Source organism: Haliotis rubra, unplaced genomic scaffold (genome assembly GCF_003918875.1).
Source record: "Haliotis rubra isolate DU_JTF1 unplaced genomic scaffold, ASM391887v1 Scf95, whole genome shotgun sequence".
NCBI lineage: Eukaryota > Metazoa > Mollusca > Gastropoda > Lepetellida > Haliotidae > Haliotis > Haliotis rubra.
In genome coordinates this window covers 127981-147890 of record NW_025767690.1, presented here as the reverse complement: position 1 = coordinate 147890, position 19910 = coordinate 127981, and the positions used below count along the sequence as shown (strand labels likewise).

At 41.1% G+C, this 19910-nt stretch overlaps 1 protein-coding gene across 2 annotated transcripts in view; it reads right to left on the bottom strand.

Moving 5' to 3' along the window:
- Positions 1–19910, bottom strand: part of LOC124264939 (sodium- and chloride-dependent glycine transporter 1-like) — a 56276-nt gene that overhangs the window by 31359 nt on the left and 5007 nt on the right. Inside the window, exon 1 of one of the 2 annotated variants that reach the window (XM_046699718.1) lies at positions 256–295. The exons of the other annotated variant lie outside the window; for it this stretch is intronic. The gene's annotated coding sequence lies outside the window, so the exon portion shown is untranslated. Of the gene's footprint in view, positions 1–255; positions 296–19910 lie in introns of those variants that run through there. 2 annotated transcript variants of the gene reach the window in all.

The window sequence follows — 19910 nt, the reverse complement described above, 5'->3', positions numbered from 1 at the left end:
AAGATGTGGTCCATACAGTTTAACAATAACAAAATATTTGTCCTAGAAGATGTGGTACACACAGTGTTAGGGTAGAGAGACTCACTGTCTGGTAATTTTGAGGGATCCTTGTGTTTTTTTCGAGAACAACTTTCTGAAGAGTATACTGATTGTTGTTGTTTGCTGAACAACGAAAGAACGAACAAACAAATGAATAAATAGATGTAATTGATCAACCTATTGAAAGAAACAATAAACGAAGTTTTTATATCTTACCTTAGACAGTTCTCACTTGTGTGGCTTTGTGCGACACTTCAGTGGCCGGACTGCATGAGAGTAGAGAGTCATTGTGGATAATTCAGTGGAAATTTCCGTACAGCTACATACGTGTGGCAAAATAACCTGTTTATTTATATTGTTGTGTTTGATATTGGAACGTGTACGGGCTCGCTTGAGAGCATCCATTAGCAGTGAAGATGTCAGAAAGTGGGTCGTATTATAGGCATGAGCTTATGGTTATTGCTATAATAATAGATATAAAATTGACACTAATAACAACAGGTGATAAAGATGTAATAAGATATAAATTATGTTAGGATTTAATAATATATTTAAGATATGAAGTGATTACTAATGTTTGTGGGGTAGGAAGTTTGTGCGGAGGTAATAAACATGGAAGTAGGTCGTTAGAGCTTGATGGGGCAAGATGGGGACTCATGGCTTAGGTAAGGGGAAAACACCTGGGCTAGCAAGTTGGAGCAACATATCCGGGGACCTTAGTACCAGTTCTTGGTATTCTGCGAGTCATATATGGTTAGGGGAGAGAGATTCTGGGATGCCTGGAATTCACCTCGCAGTCTTACAAATAAGGTATTGGGGGGTACAGACATGGAAGAGGGAGACTAGTCTGCAGCCAGGGGAAAAAGCTTACCAACCAATAGAAAAACAAGAATCTTGAGGCCCGTGACGTAAGAACCCAGTTTTAAGCGATAGCATACCTCACGAGAGGGGAGTGGTGCGCGCCGAGTGTCAGGCCGAGCGTCTGGAGTGTGCTCCTAGGAACCCTAAGCCTGGGGTCCAGGGCGCATCAACACTCATCTGATTGTCACTAACTTTCGTACTAAGAAACAAACTCAAGGCACCAGCATTTCGACTGAGACTGAAGCTTTCCAGCTGAAATCTCCTAATTATGTGACAAATAGAGTGGGTTGGACCAGCAACGCAGTGTTAATAAAACTGTGGAACGAAGATCATCGTCTTGTGGTTGCTGGAGGAACTACGGTAAAGGTCCAAAGGCCCCCGGGTACTGACACTGTACCTCTCGCACATCCCTTATCGTCAGGACCGAAGTACGGGGGTATACCGTAGTTCCGGTAAAGGAACGCCCTCCCACGTATGGGATAACTGACAGTTAAATATCATCTACTTGTCAGGTTCAAAGGCGCCGTAATTAGGAACCCTTTGGACATAAGCAGTGAAAATAATTCCCAAAAGTATACATTTCGTTTTCCCAGTTTTACCATGTTAAGAAAGAGTCAAAACATTTAGGCAAATTGAGGGTACAAAAAAGTGAGTGTGTGGGGTACATGTACGTTTAACGCCTCCTTGGACAGTGATACACTTGTGATACACTTGTGATACACGTGGGCTCACCATAGGCAATTGGGTTTGTTCAAAATTGCCTCTGTTCACCCCGCAAAAAATGGGAACCCGGTGGGATAAGTCATGTGACTAATAACCTTTGAGCGTCTCACAGCATGCAGGCAGCTTGGGTTATCAGGGATAATAATGTGTCAGCGCTTTGAGCATGCTCACGTGCGTGTAGAGGCGCTTTATGAATAGCCAACATTATTATTATGTTTTACAGATTACGATGAAAAATGCAGCAGAGAGGGTTCGGGTGATTCTGGCACAGTCAGGCTGGTAAGGCTCATCATCAGCCTTTTAACCTTCTAGCACCTGAGTGAGTGAGTACACATTGTACCCATGAGGGGAATCAAACCCGGGTGTTTGTCGTGACGAGCAAACACTTTAACCATTAAGCTACCCCACCAGCCCTACCCCATAGTGACACCAAGTATTGTGTTTCAGACATGAGGGATTGCACTGAAATGATACAGCTTACTTATACATTTGAAATCTTGCACTGGAGGAAAGAAATTAGATGCATCGGATCTACAATGCGACTACATCAAATTTCACAAAAGTAGGTAAATCTCATAAACGGATCACTGGAAAACACAGATGACACCAGGTGTTTGGTAAGCATTTCCTGTTAAATGATAATCGATAATGGATCAGAAAATCCAGTGATCAACACCATGAGCATCGATCTACGCAATTGGGATACGGTGACAAATGTCGACCACGCCAGTGAGTCTGGCCTCCCGATTCCGTTAATTGCCTCTTACAAGCATGGGTTACTGAAGACCAATTCTAACCCGAACCTTCATGTGTCTATGAACAAATAAATGCAATCTTAATTTGAGAAAACAATATGGGACATGTTTTAATATGTTTACATGAAGCCATCAACGAGCGTTTCAATGAAATGTCTAACAAGATAACTGATTTGAAATTGAAATATGAAAATGACATGTGTGAATGATATATGTTCTGGAAGAGAAGAATACTGAAATTGCCAGTCTTAAGACTAGAACCCAGGAACTAAGGTCAAGTGAAGAAAACTACAAACAGATGTGTCAGTGTTAAAAGATGAACTGGAGAGAAAATGCATTGTGTGTGGTGATATTCAAGAAACTAAGTGAACAACAAACGTACAAGTGTGATTGATGGTCAAATAGATTGCATGATTGTTGTCTCAAAGCTGTCATACTCAGAAACAGTCAAACACACTCTCCCTGTAAGATTATTGAACAACAAAAGAAAACCTCTGTAATTCAAGAATCCAATCAGGCTGAACATGTACCAAGTTACCCCATCATTGTTTCACCAAATCACAGTCCGGACACAAGCCAACCAGAAGCAACAGAGCGTGACCACAAAGCAGAGAGTTCTAAACCACGTGAAAACAAGCACAACAACCTGTCGTGTGTTATCTCTAGTGATGACAAATCGAGGACTGTATTGTTTAAAGATCAATGGACAAAAGCCCTATCCGTAATGTCCCGATTTAAGCAATAGAGACTTGTGCTATCTTATGTGAAGGCAAGCGAACCCTTTGAGGTCATTGAGGACGCAATCAAATGCTACACAGATGAAAGAGGTGTAAAAATAAGTCACATGAAACTATTGAAACACTGGGAGGGACGAAACCCGACGTATACGATACGAATCAACGTTTCATCACAGCCAGCAAAAATAGTTGTCAGACAACACATTCTGACCACCAAACGTCACTTACAAAGAATTGATACCTAATAACTCATGGTACACAAACGACTGACTGACTGAGTTTGGTTTTAAGCCGCTTTTAGCAATATTCCAGCAACATCACGGCGGGGTACACCAGAAATGGGCTTCACACATTGTGCCCATGTTGATTCGAACCCGGGTCTTCGGCGTGACGAGCCAACGCTTTAACCACTAGGCTATCCCACCGCCCCCTGGTACACAAACGACACATATGGAACCAATAAAGAACACTATTAATCATGAATGTACTGGTGAACATTATAATGGTCTTATCACTCCGCTTAGCAGTATGGAACATACGGGGTAGCATGTCTGGTACTCAGGAACTCAGTAGCAGATTGGACGGCACGGATATCTTCTTCATCAGTGAACACTGGCTCAGTGACCAGACAGCCTTATTCCTGGACACCGTACACAGCGACTCCAGATGCAACTATGATCCCTCAACACATCACAGCGGATCCGGAGGGGCATGTGCGTTCATACAAAAGGCAAGTGGTGTAATGTAACTGTGCTGGATACTCCAGAAAGTGACCATGTCTTAGCAATCAATCTTCCACTTAAGACTGTGAATATGTATGTGATCGGGACAAGACTGCAGTCTACAAATGTCTTGGACAGTGTCAACCGAGAACAGTTACAGTACACGATGGACCTATTTGATATATATACACAGCAGGGGACGGCAATACTTGCAGACATTCATCACTGTGTTAACAATAAACCACATCTCGTCTGTTACAGAGAGCACTGGATAAACGATCTTTATACTCGGTTGTACCCTTGGACGATGAGGCTAAGTTTACATTCTCAACAAAGTGTAAAGAGGTTAAAACAATGTTGGATTACGTATTTGTATATGTTGACAATTTACATGACGTAGTTGGTCACACTATATTATTGACTGTACTATTCCATACAATGTATCTGCTCTTAAACCTATTCTAGTGTGTCTTGATTTAGAATCCCCAAATGTTATCTACGGTGGATCTAAATTAAGTTGGAGAAAAGCCTCTGAGACAGATCGTATGTTATATCATTATGAAACAGAAAGTTATTTCTGTAACAATATATGCAACCCTTCCCACTTCTCATCCAGTGCCGACTTCATTGAGGCATATAATCAATCAATTAAAAACGCACTTACAGCATCGGCAATCAACTATATCCCTTCTTCCAAATTCCACCCACATTTCAAACCTTACTGGAAAAAGACGTTTCTGGATAGAGAATGGGAAATCACGTGATCAAAATGATAGTTCCTATGCATCTTACAGAAGCAAAACGTGTCTTTCGAAGGCAGCATCGAGACTCTAAACAACCCCTGTTAGAAAAAAAGATTTGATGAAGTTTGTGAAGCTGCGGAAGTTGATATCCAGGAATATTTTAAGGCCAGTAAACGATATAAACGAAATTCGGGCACTATTAACAAACTAGTATATGATGGTAATACAGGCTCAGATGCTGAAAGCATATGCAATATTTTTGGTGAATATTTCAAGCATTTTTCGATTCTCCATTCAGACAGACAGTGCCTTTGATAGTATTTTTTCAGATGAATGCCTAAAGTATATTTCTGAAACTGAAGCCAAACTATCTGAAGCAGATGATATTACCTCCCCCTTATCATGTGATACTACATTTATAGAGGTACTAAATGCAGTGAAAGGGTTAAAAACAAGAAAGCCCCAGTCTCAGATATTCTGAGCAGTAAACATATCAAATACGCAGGGAGATCGTTAATCACTCATATTGTCTCTCTGTTGGATACCATCATCAGATATGAGTACATGTCACTTGTGTATAATCTTGGCGAGATTCTCCCAATACACAAAGGTAAAGGCAAAAGCAAAATTGATCCATTTGCCCGGTCACTAATTAGGCTCTTAACTTGCTTCCCTGGAAAATAACGATTACTTAAAATATGTAGCCAAGATGTGGTCCATACAGTTTAACAATAACAAAATATTTGTCCTAGAAGATGTGGCACACAGTGTTAGGGTGGAGAGACTCACTGTTTGGTATCATTGAGGGACCATTGTGATTGTTTCGAGAACAACTTTCTGAAGAATAAACTGATTGTTGTTGTTTGCTGAACGAACTAAAGAACGAACAAACAAATAAATGAATAGATAAATGTAATTGATCAAACCTATTGAAAGAAAGCTTTAACGGAGACTATACCTTAAACAGTTGTCACTTGCCTGGCTTTGTCCGACATTTGAGCATGAGTGTCCTGGCTATGCACGAGAGAAAAACGACAGTGGAAAGCCTAACACAGCTGAAAAAGTGTGGTAAAACATCTCTTTTTTTATATTTTTTGTGTTTGGTTACTGGACCGTGTATGTGCAATGACGCTGCGCTCGCAGGATATCATCAACATATTTTAGGAGGTTTTTCATGACATTGTCAGTACATTTCGTTGTCCAAGTTTTACCATGTTAAGAAAGAGTCAATAACGTTTAGGCAAACTGTAGGTACAAAAGAGTGAGTGCGTGAGTTAGGTTTAACGCCTCTTTGGGCGGTATTCCAGTATTCTAGTACGGTCAGGTTAATGTGGGAGGAAAGTCCGAAGTAATGCAGACTTTATACATTCACCTATTTGCTGAGTTCGGGTATGTTGCTGACAAACCTAGAGACATGATCAAGGCGAATCGGGGTTCGAACCAACAATCAACCCTGAAAACCCAGATGACACCAGGCATGCTTACCAAGCAGCTGGCTCCCATTTATCGAAACAAACTTAAGTTTATACTCAAATTTCAAAAGAGTTCGACAATTTGAAACAGCTGAATTTTTAACTCAACTGTATTTATAAATAAAAAAAACCCAAAGAACTTAAGTAATCCATCCACCAAACTCAAATTGTTTACTATGTTTGAGTTTAATATCGATTTCAGTTTATTCTGGGAAATGCATTTTCCTGCATTTTCTCAAATATGACTAAAACCGAGATATCGGGGCCAGTTGTTTGGTAAGCATGCCCCGCTTAATAAAAATTGATAGTGGTTCAGAGAATCCAGTGATCAACAGTATGAGCATGAATCTACGCAATTGGAATGCGATGACATATGTCAACAAGTCACAGAGTCAGGCCACCTGATCCCGTTAATTGCCTCTTACGACAAGCATGGGATGCTGAAGACCAATTCTAACCCGAATCTTCACTGGTCTATGAAAAAGCAAATGCAATCTGAAGTTGAGAAAACAATATGGGAAATTTCGATTTTCTCATTGATAACATCTAGGTATTATTTAATAATAGGACTGCCAAACAGTGTCTAGTAACATTTACGACCTTAGTTATTGAAGAGGTTCTCTTGATAGAAATAAACCCAGCAAAATATGACTCTCATGGTCCACTGGCGTTTCCAAGGATGGCGTCAACGTTTCAAAAATTTAAACCATGAAGAATATCAGACACAGCTGGTGCCAAATCCACTCTCACAGTCTGTATGTAAATACACCATGTAAAATATCTGTCAGTCCGCCAGTAAATTGCATATACTCGTTTTTTCATTCCTTTGGGCACTAAATACCGCCCGTCTTGTTTATCTGTGCATTCATGTAGATTCATATACTTTGTGATTCTAATTATCCTGCATATGGAGATTTCAACCGTGATACCATCAAAGCTAAATTTGAGTTTGATCATATTTGTTTCTCTTGTATGATGATATTCATTCCTTCCGTTATTGCTTCACACTACTAATGTGTCTGCAGGCAATTTGTTAGACCAATGATCAGTACATGAGCATCAAAACAGGTAACGAAGAAAATGAAGAATCTCGAACGCCACAGCATTCTGCATCACCCAGAGAGTCAGAAGAGCTGGTGTCCGGGTGGACAACACAGACATATTCCTGATCAGCACCAATAAGCCAGAAGGTACCAAGCCAACGGCAACGAGAACAATTTGAATACTGACGACAGTGTACTTGAGATGCAAGCCAGACAATTTTATCATACTCCAGTCTTACCGATTACATTGCTGTCAAAAGGGACAAAAAGAAATAATAGTACAAACACATTCATTGGCTTCATCATAAAAGACAAGATAAGATCTTTGGCTGTGTTACGCCTGAGGCTACATGTTGGCCTATTCAAAAGAATGTTATAGTTGTTATTTTCCCATTTTCCGTGTAGTCAAAATCACAAGCATGGCGAAGACGGCAATAAAGTTCCTTACATAAACTACATTTCATATTTACATTTCGACGTAAAAATACGAAAATATTTGACGGTTACGAGTGGAAAATTACCGGTCTTGTACAGCAAACAGAAATCTTTCCGTTACACTTGTAAGGCCCGCCGACTTCATCCAAGCGAAGAATTCAACAGACTTGCTATTATCCTCAATACACTACTTGTAATGAGTGAGTTTAGTTTTACGCCGCTGTTAGCTACCCTACCGCTCCTATCCCATAGAGACAACGCCAAAAGCAAGTATTGTGTTTGAACCACCGACCACTGCTGTCCAAGCAGACGCTATCCCATAGAGACAATGCCGACAGAAGGTATTGTGTTTGAACCACCGACCACTGCTGTCCAAAAGGACGCTATCCCATAGAGACAACGCCGACAGCAAGTATTGTGTTTGAACCACCGACCACTGCTGTCCAAGCAGACGCTATCCCATAGAGACAACGCCGACAGCAAGTATTGTGTTTGAACCACCGACCACTGTTGTCCAAGCAGACGCTGTCCCATAGAGACAACGCCGACAGCAAGTATTGTGTTTGAACCACCGACCGCTGCTGTCCAAGCAGACGCTATCCCACAGAGACAACGCCGACAGCAAGTATTGTGTTTGAACCACCGACCACTGTTGTCCAAGCAGACGCTGTCCCATAGAGACAACGCCGACAGCAAGTATTGTGTTTGAACCACCGACCGCTGCTGTCCAAGCAGACGCTATCCCATAGAGACAACGCCGACAGCAAGTATTGTGTTTGAACCACCGACCACTGCTGTCCAAGCAGACGCTTTACCATAGAGACAACGCCGACAGAAAGTATTGTGTTTGAACCACCGACCACTGCTGTCCAAGCAGACGCTATCCCATAGAGACAATGCCGACAGCAAGTACTGTGTTTGAACCACCGACCACTGCTGTCCAAGCAGACGCTATCCCATAGAGACAATGCCGACAGCAAGTATTGTGTTTGAACCACCGACCACTGCTGTCCAAGCAGACGCTTTCCCATTTGGACCCGGTGGGGATCCTGTATTGTGGGAACATTCAGGGGAGGGTTTGGTATTACTACATCTTACACCAATGTCATATATGATGTAATAGGTAACAATTATGACACTACTCAAAGTTTTATCTTTGTTTTCCTCGTTCTTAACGGAAATGAATTTATAGTATAGTGCTCGTCCCAGTGTGTGTATACGTTGTTTAATAACTCGAGGACAAAATACATGACCCCTGTAACGATACTTCCTGGTATCGCATTCTGCATGTACAGTCCGTTTGAGTCAGAAACGGACCGATGAATTGCAAATTTTATCATTGTACAAAATTGCCACATAAATATAAATAGTACACATGTTTATCATTTACTAATACCCAACAGCTTTCTGGTATTTGAAAATTTTCCGGACTCAATCAAAAAAGTTGTTTAAGAAACTATCATCATTGAAAACGCAAAAGTTGTTATCTGTCGCGGCGGGGTGAAACCGCAGAAACGGAACAGCCACTATCTCGTCGTGCACGGGATAAACATGCCTGATGAAAAATGAAGTTGAATGCTGACCTGAAACAGTTGATGATTAAAGTGTACGATTTTTTCCGTGCTGAAACCGAAAGGGGCAAACCATTTTATGCAATTAATAAATTCCGTAAGCGGGCAGCAAAAGTATCAGCAAGGGTACTGACAAATGTTCTGGAACACAAACGTTGTGAGGGTGATGCGAAAGGGGGAGGGGTCGTGTCAAAATCACACAAATTAAAACATTTGGACAACTTTTAAAAGAACGTTGTAAGGCAGTCTATCAACAAGCTCTGTTCTGAAAACAAATACATGTTGCTGAAAATTTAAAAAAAGCATTTGAAGCAAGAACACAACCTCAGAGTATCAAAGTACACACTCTGGCAACTCTTACCCTCTTTCGTGTATCGTTATAAGAAAATTTCTGGGGAGAATAGGTCAGTACTCTGTGAACGCCCTGATATCGTTCGCTTGAGAAATAATTTACTCAGGGTTATAAAGAAGAAGCGCGAGGAAGGGTTCGAGCCAGTGTACTTGGACGAGACCTGGGTCAATGCCTCGCACACTGCCAGCAGTCAGTGGGTACCCGATGGGGCTGATAAGAGGTCACGTAGAAAGCTGCCTCTAGGGATAGGAGAGAGTCTAATCATTCTCCATGCTGGTTGCTCAAGCAAAGGCTTTCTCCCAGGCTGCAACTTGGTATTCAGGGCAAAGTCCACAGATAACAGAGACTACCATTCCGAGATGAATGGTGCGGTTTTCCTCGATTGGGTTAAAAACAAGTGGGTACCAGCTCTACCAGAGAAGTCTTTTATCGTAATGGACAATGCCCCATACCACAGCGTGCAGGACCTCGACAGTAAAGCCCCGACATCGAACAGTCGAAAAGGTGATATGATATCATGGCTCGAAAAATTTCAGATCGCACGGCCTTCAAAGGCAACGAAGCCTCAGCTATATGAGATCATAAAAACCCACAAAGGTGAACCTTTCTACAAAGTTGACAGTTACATAAAAAGTAAGGGTCACGATATTCTGCGACTTCCACCCTATCACTGTGACCTTAACCCCATTGAAATGATATGGGGTATTGTCAAAGGAGATGTTGCCAGATCAAACACAACTTTTAGATTACGTGACGTACAGGTTTTGGTTAAGGAATCCCATAACAAAATCACGACTGAAACTTGGCAAAACTGTGTCAACAAGGTAGCTAATGTCACTGAACAAGGTAACTTGTCTCGGGATGGCTTACAACAGGCAACTGTGGCACCACTTGTCATCCCTGTAAGTCGTGACTATGACACTACGACGGACGAGGAACCAACAGGTCTCCCGGAATAGATTTTGAGATGTCCCCCGCCATGACTGGCTGTTCCATTTCTGCGGTTTCACCCCGCCGCGACAGATAACAACTTTTGCGTTTTCAATGATGATAGTTTCTTAAACAACTTTTTTGGTTGAGTCCGGAAAATTTTCAAATATAAGAAAGCTGTTGGGTATTAGTAAATGATAAACATGTGTACTATTTATATTTATGTGGCAATTTTGTACAATGATAAAATTTGCAATTCATCGGTCCGCTTCAGACTCAAACGGACTGTACGTATCTGTCACATTCAAACCTAAAACCTTTAACTATCCCCTGTCATTGAACGGCATTTAGAAGTCATTACCTGATGAAGGAGTAAAAATATACTCCGAAACGTCGTGTTAGAAAATTCAATAGCACAAGTAAAAAAATGACAAGATCAGGACCGTGAGCTGTGTTACGCCTAAGGCTGTGTGCAGCCTGTTCAAAAGAATTTTATAGTTGTCATTTTTCCATATTCTGTGTAGTCAAAACCACAAGCATGGCGAAAATGGTAATGAAGTTCATTACATAATCAACATTTCATATTTTGACGTAAAAATTCACACTGACGGTTACGAGTGGAAAATTACCGGTCTTGTATAGCAAACAGAAATCTTTCTGTTTCACTTGTAAGGCGACCCGTGAAGGTCCGGGTAAGAAAATACCTTCAGTAACCCATGCTTGTTGTAAGAGGTGACTAACGGGATCGGGAGGTCATGTTCGCTGACTTGGTTGACACATGTCATTGGTTCCCGATTGCGCAGATCGATGCTCAATATCATAGAGGGGACACCAGAAATGATGTCGGTCTTAGGTTGACTTGCTCGTCCCATAGAGACAATACCGACAGCAAGTATTGTGTTTGAACCACCGACCACTGTTGTCCAAGCAGACGCTTTCCCATAGAGACAACGCCGACAGCAAGTATTGTGTTTGAACCACCGACCACTGCTGTCCAAGCAGACACTATCCCATAGAGACAACGCCGACAGCAAGTATTGTGTTTGAACCACCGACCACTGGTGTCCAAGCAGACGCTATCCCATAGAGACAACGCCGACAGCAAGTATTGTGTTTGAACCACCGACCACTGCTGTCCAAGCAGACGCTTTCCCATTTGGACTTGATTGGGATCCTGTATTGTGAGAACATTTAGGGGCGGTATTACTACAAACATCTTACACCAATGTCATATAGGATGTAATGGGTTGTAATTATGACAGTACTCAAAGTTTGAATCTTTGTTTTCCCGTTCTATTCGGAAATGAATTAATAATTAAATTAATCTTCCTAGTGTGTGTACACGTCATTTGATAATATACTCGTAAGAAAAGTAGTTCGACATCATTTTTAATTTACGATTGAAATAATTGGGAGATATATCGGAGTCATTCAATATTGATATCATAATAATGAATGTTTTGAGAGTGCATCACCACTTGCACCTTATGACCATAGGTGTTTGTACAGTTATCACTCTTGAAAGATAATTGGTGTATGACGTGAAATTTGGTGTGTCACTTATGGTGTGGGGTGGTATCACTATGACTGACCAAACCCCTCTTCATGTTGTGCAAAGAAGGGTAACAAGACAGTACTACCGGGACAACAAACTTACATCCTTTGTTGTCCCATTTGCTGGGCATTACAACACCCGTGCTTACCGTGCACGTGTCGTCAATAATCCCCTCCAGCAAAACAACATCTATCGTTTGCCAGAAATAAGTCCTGATCTTTCCCCCATCGAACATATCTGGGACATGATAGGGAGACGTGTGCGTCAACGTCAAACTATGCCAACTACGCTGTATGAACTTGGCCGTGCGCTTCGGGAAGAATGGAACAGACTTCCCCCAACTGGACATTGGGACTCTAATTTGGGAGATTCATACGCAGTATGCCTCGTCGTTTGAATGAATGTCTGACCCTTCGTGGTGGAACCACACACTACTGAATGAAAATCGTCCAAAATAGATCGTGTGGTCTCACGTTCATGTTGGCGTGATGTTCATTTCCTCGTCGCCAGACCCGACTACGCATGTTAAGGAAGTCCAAAATGAATGTAGACTCATCCGAAAACATGATACGTGACCAACGACGATTCCTCCAGTGTCTACACCATTCCCTTCTTACAGCCATGTGACGATCAGTCAAGGATGGCATGCAATTGGGTTGCATTGAGGCGATTCCTGATTGTTTGAGCCGTATCTCGAACACCAGTAGTCTGATGCAGATTTGCTGCAATTTCATTGGTCGTTACAGCTCGATTTCTTAAAGCCTTGTTCCGAATGAAACGATTTTGTACTCTTGTTGTTGACCTTGGACGACCTGAACGGGGTCCATCGTCATCATTTTGGGTTTCCTGATATTTGTTCCAAAGTCGGTTAATGACAGAAACATTGAAGGTCCTGGCCACTTCATGCAGGGTAGTGTCTGTTTCAACATGCCAATTGCAGGCAAACGTTCATCACGTTGAATACGCCGTATTGCAAATTCAAACAACAACAAATTAAAAAACAAAACGACTACAAAGAAACACTAACAACTGTGTGATTAAGAGATGCAAGATGACTGCCAAAATTAATGGTCTACAGTGTTTTACCGACCTTCTTGAAAACCGTCCAAATCAAGAATGACACCTCATCCACGTGTATGGGTCTACTGCGTTGTGCACGTACATCCAAGTGTTGTGTCTAGGGGTGGTGATCCTAATGCTTCCTATCCAAAATGAACGTTCAGTTTTCCCCCACTTTTTTAAGTGTATATGAGGAGAAAATACATGTTCCCAGTAACAATACCCTTTGGTATTAGTCTAATCGTACGTATCTATCACATTCAAACTTAAAACCTAAACTTAACTATCCCCGTTCATTGAACGGCATTTAGAAGTCATCTCCTGATGAAGGAGTGAAAATATACTCCGAAACGTCGTGTCCCTCTAATAAAGAAGCTGAACTCCATTAATTCTCGTCTTTATCCCTGTCACGTTCAAATCTCTTAAAATACTTTATATATAAACCGCATTGTCTAATATCTAGTGTCATACTGAATTGTTAAGTGGTCGTGTTCATGAGTCATACCCGCAGTGATGTTGCTGAAATATTGCTAAAAGCGGCGTAAAACCAAACTCAGTCAGTCAGTCATGAGTCATATCCACAAATATTAATTATATTCTGTGACCATGTGTTAAGATTTTAGTTTATTGTAAATCCCCAAAGGAGTATGGTTTAACTAAACACGTATGACATATACATCAGATGCAGGGCTCTCACCATTACAACATGTCCACATGTATCGAACATAATTATTTTATGAAACTTGTGGAATATATGTATAGATGACCTAGGTGATTGCGACGTTTCGATGCAGATTCGCACTCACGAAATAAAGAAAGTTTGTTCAATAGTATATTTTATATATTGATTTGGGACGTATGCCCTACGACTTGCCTGAAATCGATAATTGAAACTTCGCGGCGAACAGCTTCCAAACAGAAACACTTGCCATATGTAAACGAGGTAGGATATGTGAGAGAGGGATGTGTGTGTGTGTGTGTGTGTGTGTGTGTGTGTGTGTGTGTGTGTGTGTGTGTGTGTGTGTGTGTGTGTTACGTGGAAAGCATGCGTTGTTCGGGGGGAGGGGTGTGTGTGTGTTAAGTCGCCTTATTATGCCAAAGTCAAAGACAATTTCGTGTGTCTTCTTTACTGTTAATAGCAAGAAGTTTACATCACTGCATAGTTGGTGAACACTTAGGGGGAGATGACACACCCCAGTGGCAGTCCAATGTCCGTGTGCACAAACTGAGTTCTGCTTATAATATACCCGCAACAGAGTATAGTTGTTCTTCTTGACCTTACATCAGCAGGGACGTATTTTATGTTTTATGTGGTCCTGTGCATATAGCTCAGGTCACAAATCACTTGAAGTTAAGCAGCATTGAGAGTCCTTGGGTTCTCATTTGGCTCTTTATTACTTGCATGGCTTGAATATAATGATTACTTAAAAATATGTAGCAACATAATTTCGCCTTTGGTGATGGAATCGGGTGTGTCGAATATACAATAGTAAAAATTGAATAATTCCTCGACATAATTTGGGACAACCAATCATCATTTTCACACATTCCCGATTGTTAACTTGCTTGGTCTCTTATTTGGCTCATAACTTGCTTGGCTTGGAAATCACGATTACTCACAATACCTAGCCAAGTTGCAGTCCATACGAAAATATTTGTCCTAGAATGTGTGGTGCACATAGTATTATGGTGGAGGTCTGAGAGACTGACTATTTGGTATCATTGAGGGACCGGTGTAATTGTTTCAAGAACAACTTTCTGTTGTGACACCACCAATCAATAACAATCAAAATATATACTCATGCCAATAATGGTTGTCACCCCCTTCAATTTTTAATTGGAGAGGGGTGTGGGTGTGGTGTGGGGGTGTGTGTGGGTGGGGAGGGGGTGACAACCATTATTGGCATGAGGATATATTTTGATTGTTGATGTTTGCTGAACGAACGAAAGAACGAACAAACAAATGAATAAATAAATGCATGTAACTGATCAAACCTACTGAAAGAAAGATTTAACGAAGTTTTGAAATCTTACCTTAAACAGTTGTCACTTGCGTGGCTTTGTGCGACACTTCAGTGGCCGGACTGTGCATGAGAGTAGAGAGTCATTGTGGATAATTCAGTGGAAATTTCCGCACAGCTACATACGTGAGGCAAAATAACCTGTTTATTCATATTGTTGTGTTTGACATTGGAACATGTACGGGCTCGCTTGAGATCATCCATTAGCAGTGAAAATAATTCCTAAAAATATACATTTCGTTTTCCCAGTTTTACCATGTTAAGAAAGAGTCAAAAACATTAAAAAAATTGAGGGTACAAAAAAGTGAGTGTGTGGGGTACATGTAGGTTTAACGCCTCCTTCGACAGTGGTGGTGTGTGGTCCTGCGCATAGACCTCAGGTCACAAATCACTTGAAGTTAAGCAACGATGGGCGCGGAGAGTCTTTGGATGAGTGACCGTGTTTGGCAGCTTCACTCCTGAGAGTTTCCCCACAACAAAGCACTTGTGATACACGTGGTCTCACCTTAGGCAATTGGGTTTGTTCAACATTGCCTCTGTTCACCCCGCAAAAAATGGGAACCCGGTGGGATAAGTCATGTGACTCATAACCTTTTAGCGTCTCACAGCATGCAGGCAGCTTAGGTTATCAGGGGTAATAATGTGTCAGCGCTTTGAGCATGCTCACGTGCGTGTAAAAGGCGCTTTATAAATAGCCAACATTATTATTATGTTTTACAGATTACGATGAAAAATGCAGCAGAGAGGGTTCGGGTGGTTCTGGCCTTTTAACCTTCTAGCGCCTGAATGAGTACACATTGTACCCATGAGTGGAATCAAACCCGCGTGTTTGTCGTCACAGGCAAACGCTTTAACCATCTACAATGCGACTACATGAAATTTCACAAAAGTAGGTAAATCTCAAAAACGGATCACTGGAAAACACAGATGACACCAGGTGTTTGGTAAGCATTTCCTGCTAAATGATAATCGATAATGGATCAGACAATCCTGTGATCAACACCATGAGCATCGATTTACGCAGTTGGGATACGGTGACAAATGTCGACCACGCCAGTGAGTCTGGCCACCCGATTCCGTTAATCGCCTCTTACAAGCATGGGTTACTGAAGACCAATTCTAACCCGAACCTTCATGTGTCTATGAACAAATAAATGCAATCTTAATTTGAGAAAGCAATATTGAAAATGTTTAACTATGCTTACATGAAGCCATCAACGAGCGTTTCAATGAAATGTCTAACAAGATAACTGATTTGAAATTGAAATATGAAAATGACATGTTTAGGATGATATATGTTCTGGAAGAGATGAAAACTGAAATTGCCAGTCTTAAGACTAGAACCCAGGAACCAAGGTCAAGTGAAGAAAACTACAAACAGATGTGTCAGTGTTAACAGATGAACTGGAGAGAAAATGCATTGTGTGTAGTGATATTCAAGAAACTAAGTGATCAACAAACGTATAAGTGCGATTGATGGTCAAATAGATTGCATGATTGTTCGCTCAAAATTGTCATACTCAGAAACAGTCAAACATGTCTCTCCCTGTAAGATTATTGAACAACAAAAGAAAACTCTGTAATTCAAGAATCCAATCAGGCTGAACATGTACCAAGTTACCCCATCATTGTTTCACCAAACCACAGTTCGGACACAAGCCTACCAGAAGCGACAGAGCGTGACCACAAAGCAGAGAGTTCAAAACCTAGTTAGTGAAAACAAGCACAAAAACCTGTCGTGTGTTATCTCTAGTGATGACCAATCGAGGACTGTATTGTTTAAAGATCAATGGAAAAAAGCCCTCTCCGGAATGTCCCGATTTAAGCAATAGAGACTTGTGCTATCTTATGTGAAGGCAAGCGAACCCTTTGAGGTCATTGAGGACGCAATCAAATGCTACACAGATGAAAGAGGTGTAAAAATAAGTCACATGAAACTATTGAAACACTGGGAGGGACGAAACCCCACGTATACGATACGAATCAAGGTTTCATCACAGCCAACAGAAATAGTTGTCAGACAACACATTCTGACCACCAAACGTCACGACAATATTGCAGAGACAAACGACTGACTGACTTGATACCTAATAACTCATGGTACACCAGAAACGACACATATGGAACCAACGAGCCAAGAACACTAGGCTAATCATGAATGTACTGGTGAACATTATCAATGGTCTTATCAATCATGAATGTACTGCTTAGCAGTATGGAACATACGGGGCAGTATGTCTGGTACTCAGGAACTCAACTCAGTAGCAGATTGGACGGCACGGATATCTTCTTCATCAGTGAACACTGGCTCAGTGACCAGACAGCCTTATTCCTGGACACCGTACACAGCGACTCCAGATGCAACTATGATCCCTCAACACATCACAGCGGATCCGGAGGGGCATGTGCGTTCATACAAAAGGCAAGTGGTGTAATGTAACTGTGCTGGATACTCCAGAAAGTGACCATGTCTTAGCAATCAATCTTCCACTTAAGACTGTGAATATGTATGTGATCGGGACAAGACTGCAGTCTACAAATGTCTTGGACAGTGTCAACCGAGAACAGTTACAGTACACGATGGACCTATTTGATATATATACACAGCAGGGGACGGCAATACTTGCAGACATTCATCACTGTGTTAACAATAAACCACATCTCGTCTGTTACAGAGAGCACTGGATAAACGATCTTTATACTCGGTTGTACCCTTGGACGATGAGGCTAAGTTTACATTCTCAACAAAGTGTAAAGAGGTTAAAACAATGTTGGATTACGTATTTGTATATGTTGACAATTTACATAACGTAGTTGGTCACACTATATTATTGACTGTACTATTCCATACAATGTATCTGCTCTTAAACCTATTCTAGTGTGTCTTGATTTAGAATCTCCAAATGTTATCTACGGTGGATCTAAATTAAGTTGGAGGAAAGCCTCTGACACAGATCGTATGTAATATCATTATGAAACAGAAAGTTATTTCTGTAACAATATATGCAACCCTTCCCACTTCTCATCCAATGCCGTCTTCATTGAGTCATATAATCAATCAATTAAAAACGCACTTACTCCATCTGAAATCAACTATATCCCTTCTTCCAAATTCCACCCACATCTCAAACCTTACTGGAAAAAGGATAACCTACAAGATCTTCATTATGATATGCGCTGCAAAGACGTTTCTGGATAGAGAATGGGAAATCACGTGATCAAAATGATAGTTCCTATGCATCTTACAGAAACAAAATGTATCTTTCGAAGGCAGCATCGAGACTCTAAACAACTCCTGTTAGAAAAAAAGATTTGATGAAGTTTGTGAAGCTGCTGAAGTTGATATCCAGGAATATTTTAAGGCCAGTAAACGATATAAACGAAATTCTGGCACTAGTAACAAACTAGCATATGATGGTAATACAGGCTCAGATGCTGCAAGCATATGCAATATTTTTGGTGAATTTCAAGCATTTTTCGATTCTCCATTCAGACAGACAGTGCCATTGATAGTATTTTTTCAGATGAATGCCTAAAGTATGTTTCTGAAACTGAAGCCAAGCAATCTGAAGCAGATGATATACTCATGCCAATAATGGTTGTCATCCCCTTCAATTTTTTAATTGGAGAGGGTGTGGGGTGTGGGGGTGAGCTGTGTGGGGTGGTGGGGTGTGGAGGGGTGACAACTCATTATTGGCATGAGTATATTACCTCCCCCTTATCATGTGATACTACATTTATAGAGGTACTAAATGCAGTGAAAGGGTTAAAAACAAGAAAGCCCAAGACCCAGATAGTCTGAGCAGTAAACATATCAACTACGCAGGGAGAACATTAATCACTCAGATTGTCTCTGTTGGATGCCATCATCAGATATGAGCACATGTCTCTTGTGTATAATCTTGGCGAGATTCTCCCAATACACAAAGGTAAAGGCAAAAGCAAAATTGATCCATTTGCCCGGTCTCTTATTAGGCTCTTAACTTGCTTCCCTGGAAAATAACAATTACTTAAAATATGTAGCCAAGATGTGGTCCATACAGTTTAGCTCGTCATATGAGCGAAAGATTTTCCAGCGCGACGTTAAACCCAATTTCACCTCACCACACAGTTTAACAATAACAAAGTATTTGTCCTAGAAGATGCGGTACACACAGTGTTAGGGTGGAGAGACTTAATGTTTGATATCATAGAGGGACCATTGTGATTGTTTCGAGAACAACTTTCTGAAGAATATACTGATTGTTGTTGTTTGCTGAACGAACGAAAGAACGAACAAACAAATAAATAAATAGATAAATGTAATTGATCAAACATATTGAAAGAAAGCTTTAACGAAGACTTACCTCAAACAGTTTTCACTTTCCTGGCTTTGCCCGACATTTATGAGTGTCCTGGCTATGCACGAGAGAAAAACGACAGTGGAAAGCCTAACACAGCTGAAAAAGTGTGGTAAAACATCTCTTTATTCATATTTTTGTGTTTGGTTACTGGACCGTGTATGTGCAATGACGCTGCGCTCGCAGGATATCATCAAAATATTTTAGGAGGTTTTTCATGACATTGTCAGTACATTTCGTTGTCCAAGTTTTACCATGTTAAGAAAGAGTCAATAACGTTTAGGCAAACTGTAGGTACAAAAGAGTGAGTGCGTGAGTTAGGTTTAACACCTCTTTGGGCGGTATTCCAGTATTCTAGTACGTTCAGGTTAATGTGGGAGGAAAGTCCGAAGTAATGCAGACTTTATACATTCACCTATTTGCTGAGTTCGGGTATATTGCTGACAAACCTAGAGACATGATCAAGGCGAATCGGGGTTCGAACCAACAATCAACCCTGAAAACCCAGATGACACCAGGCATGCTTACCAAGCAGCTGGCTCCCATTTATCG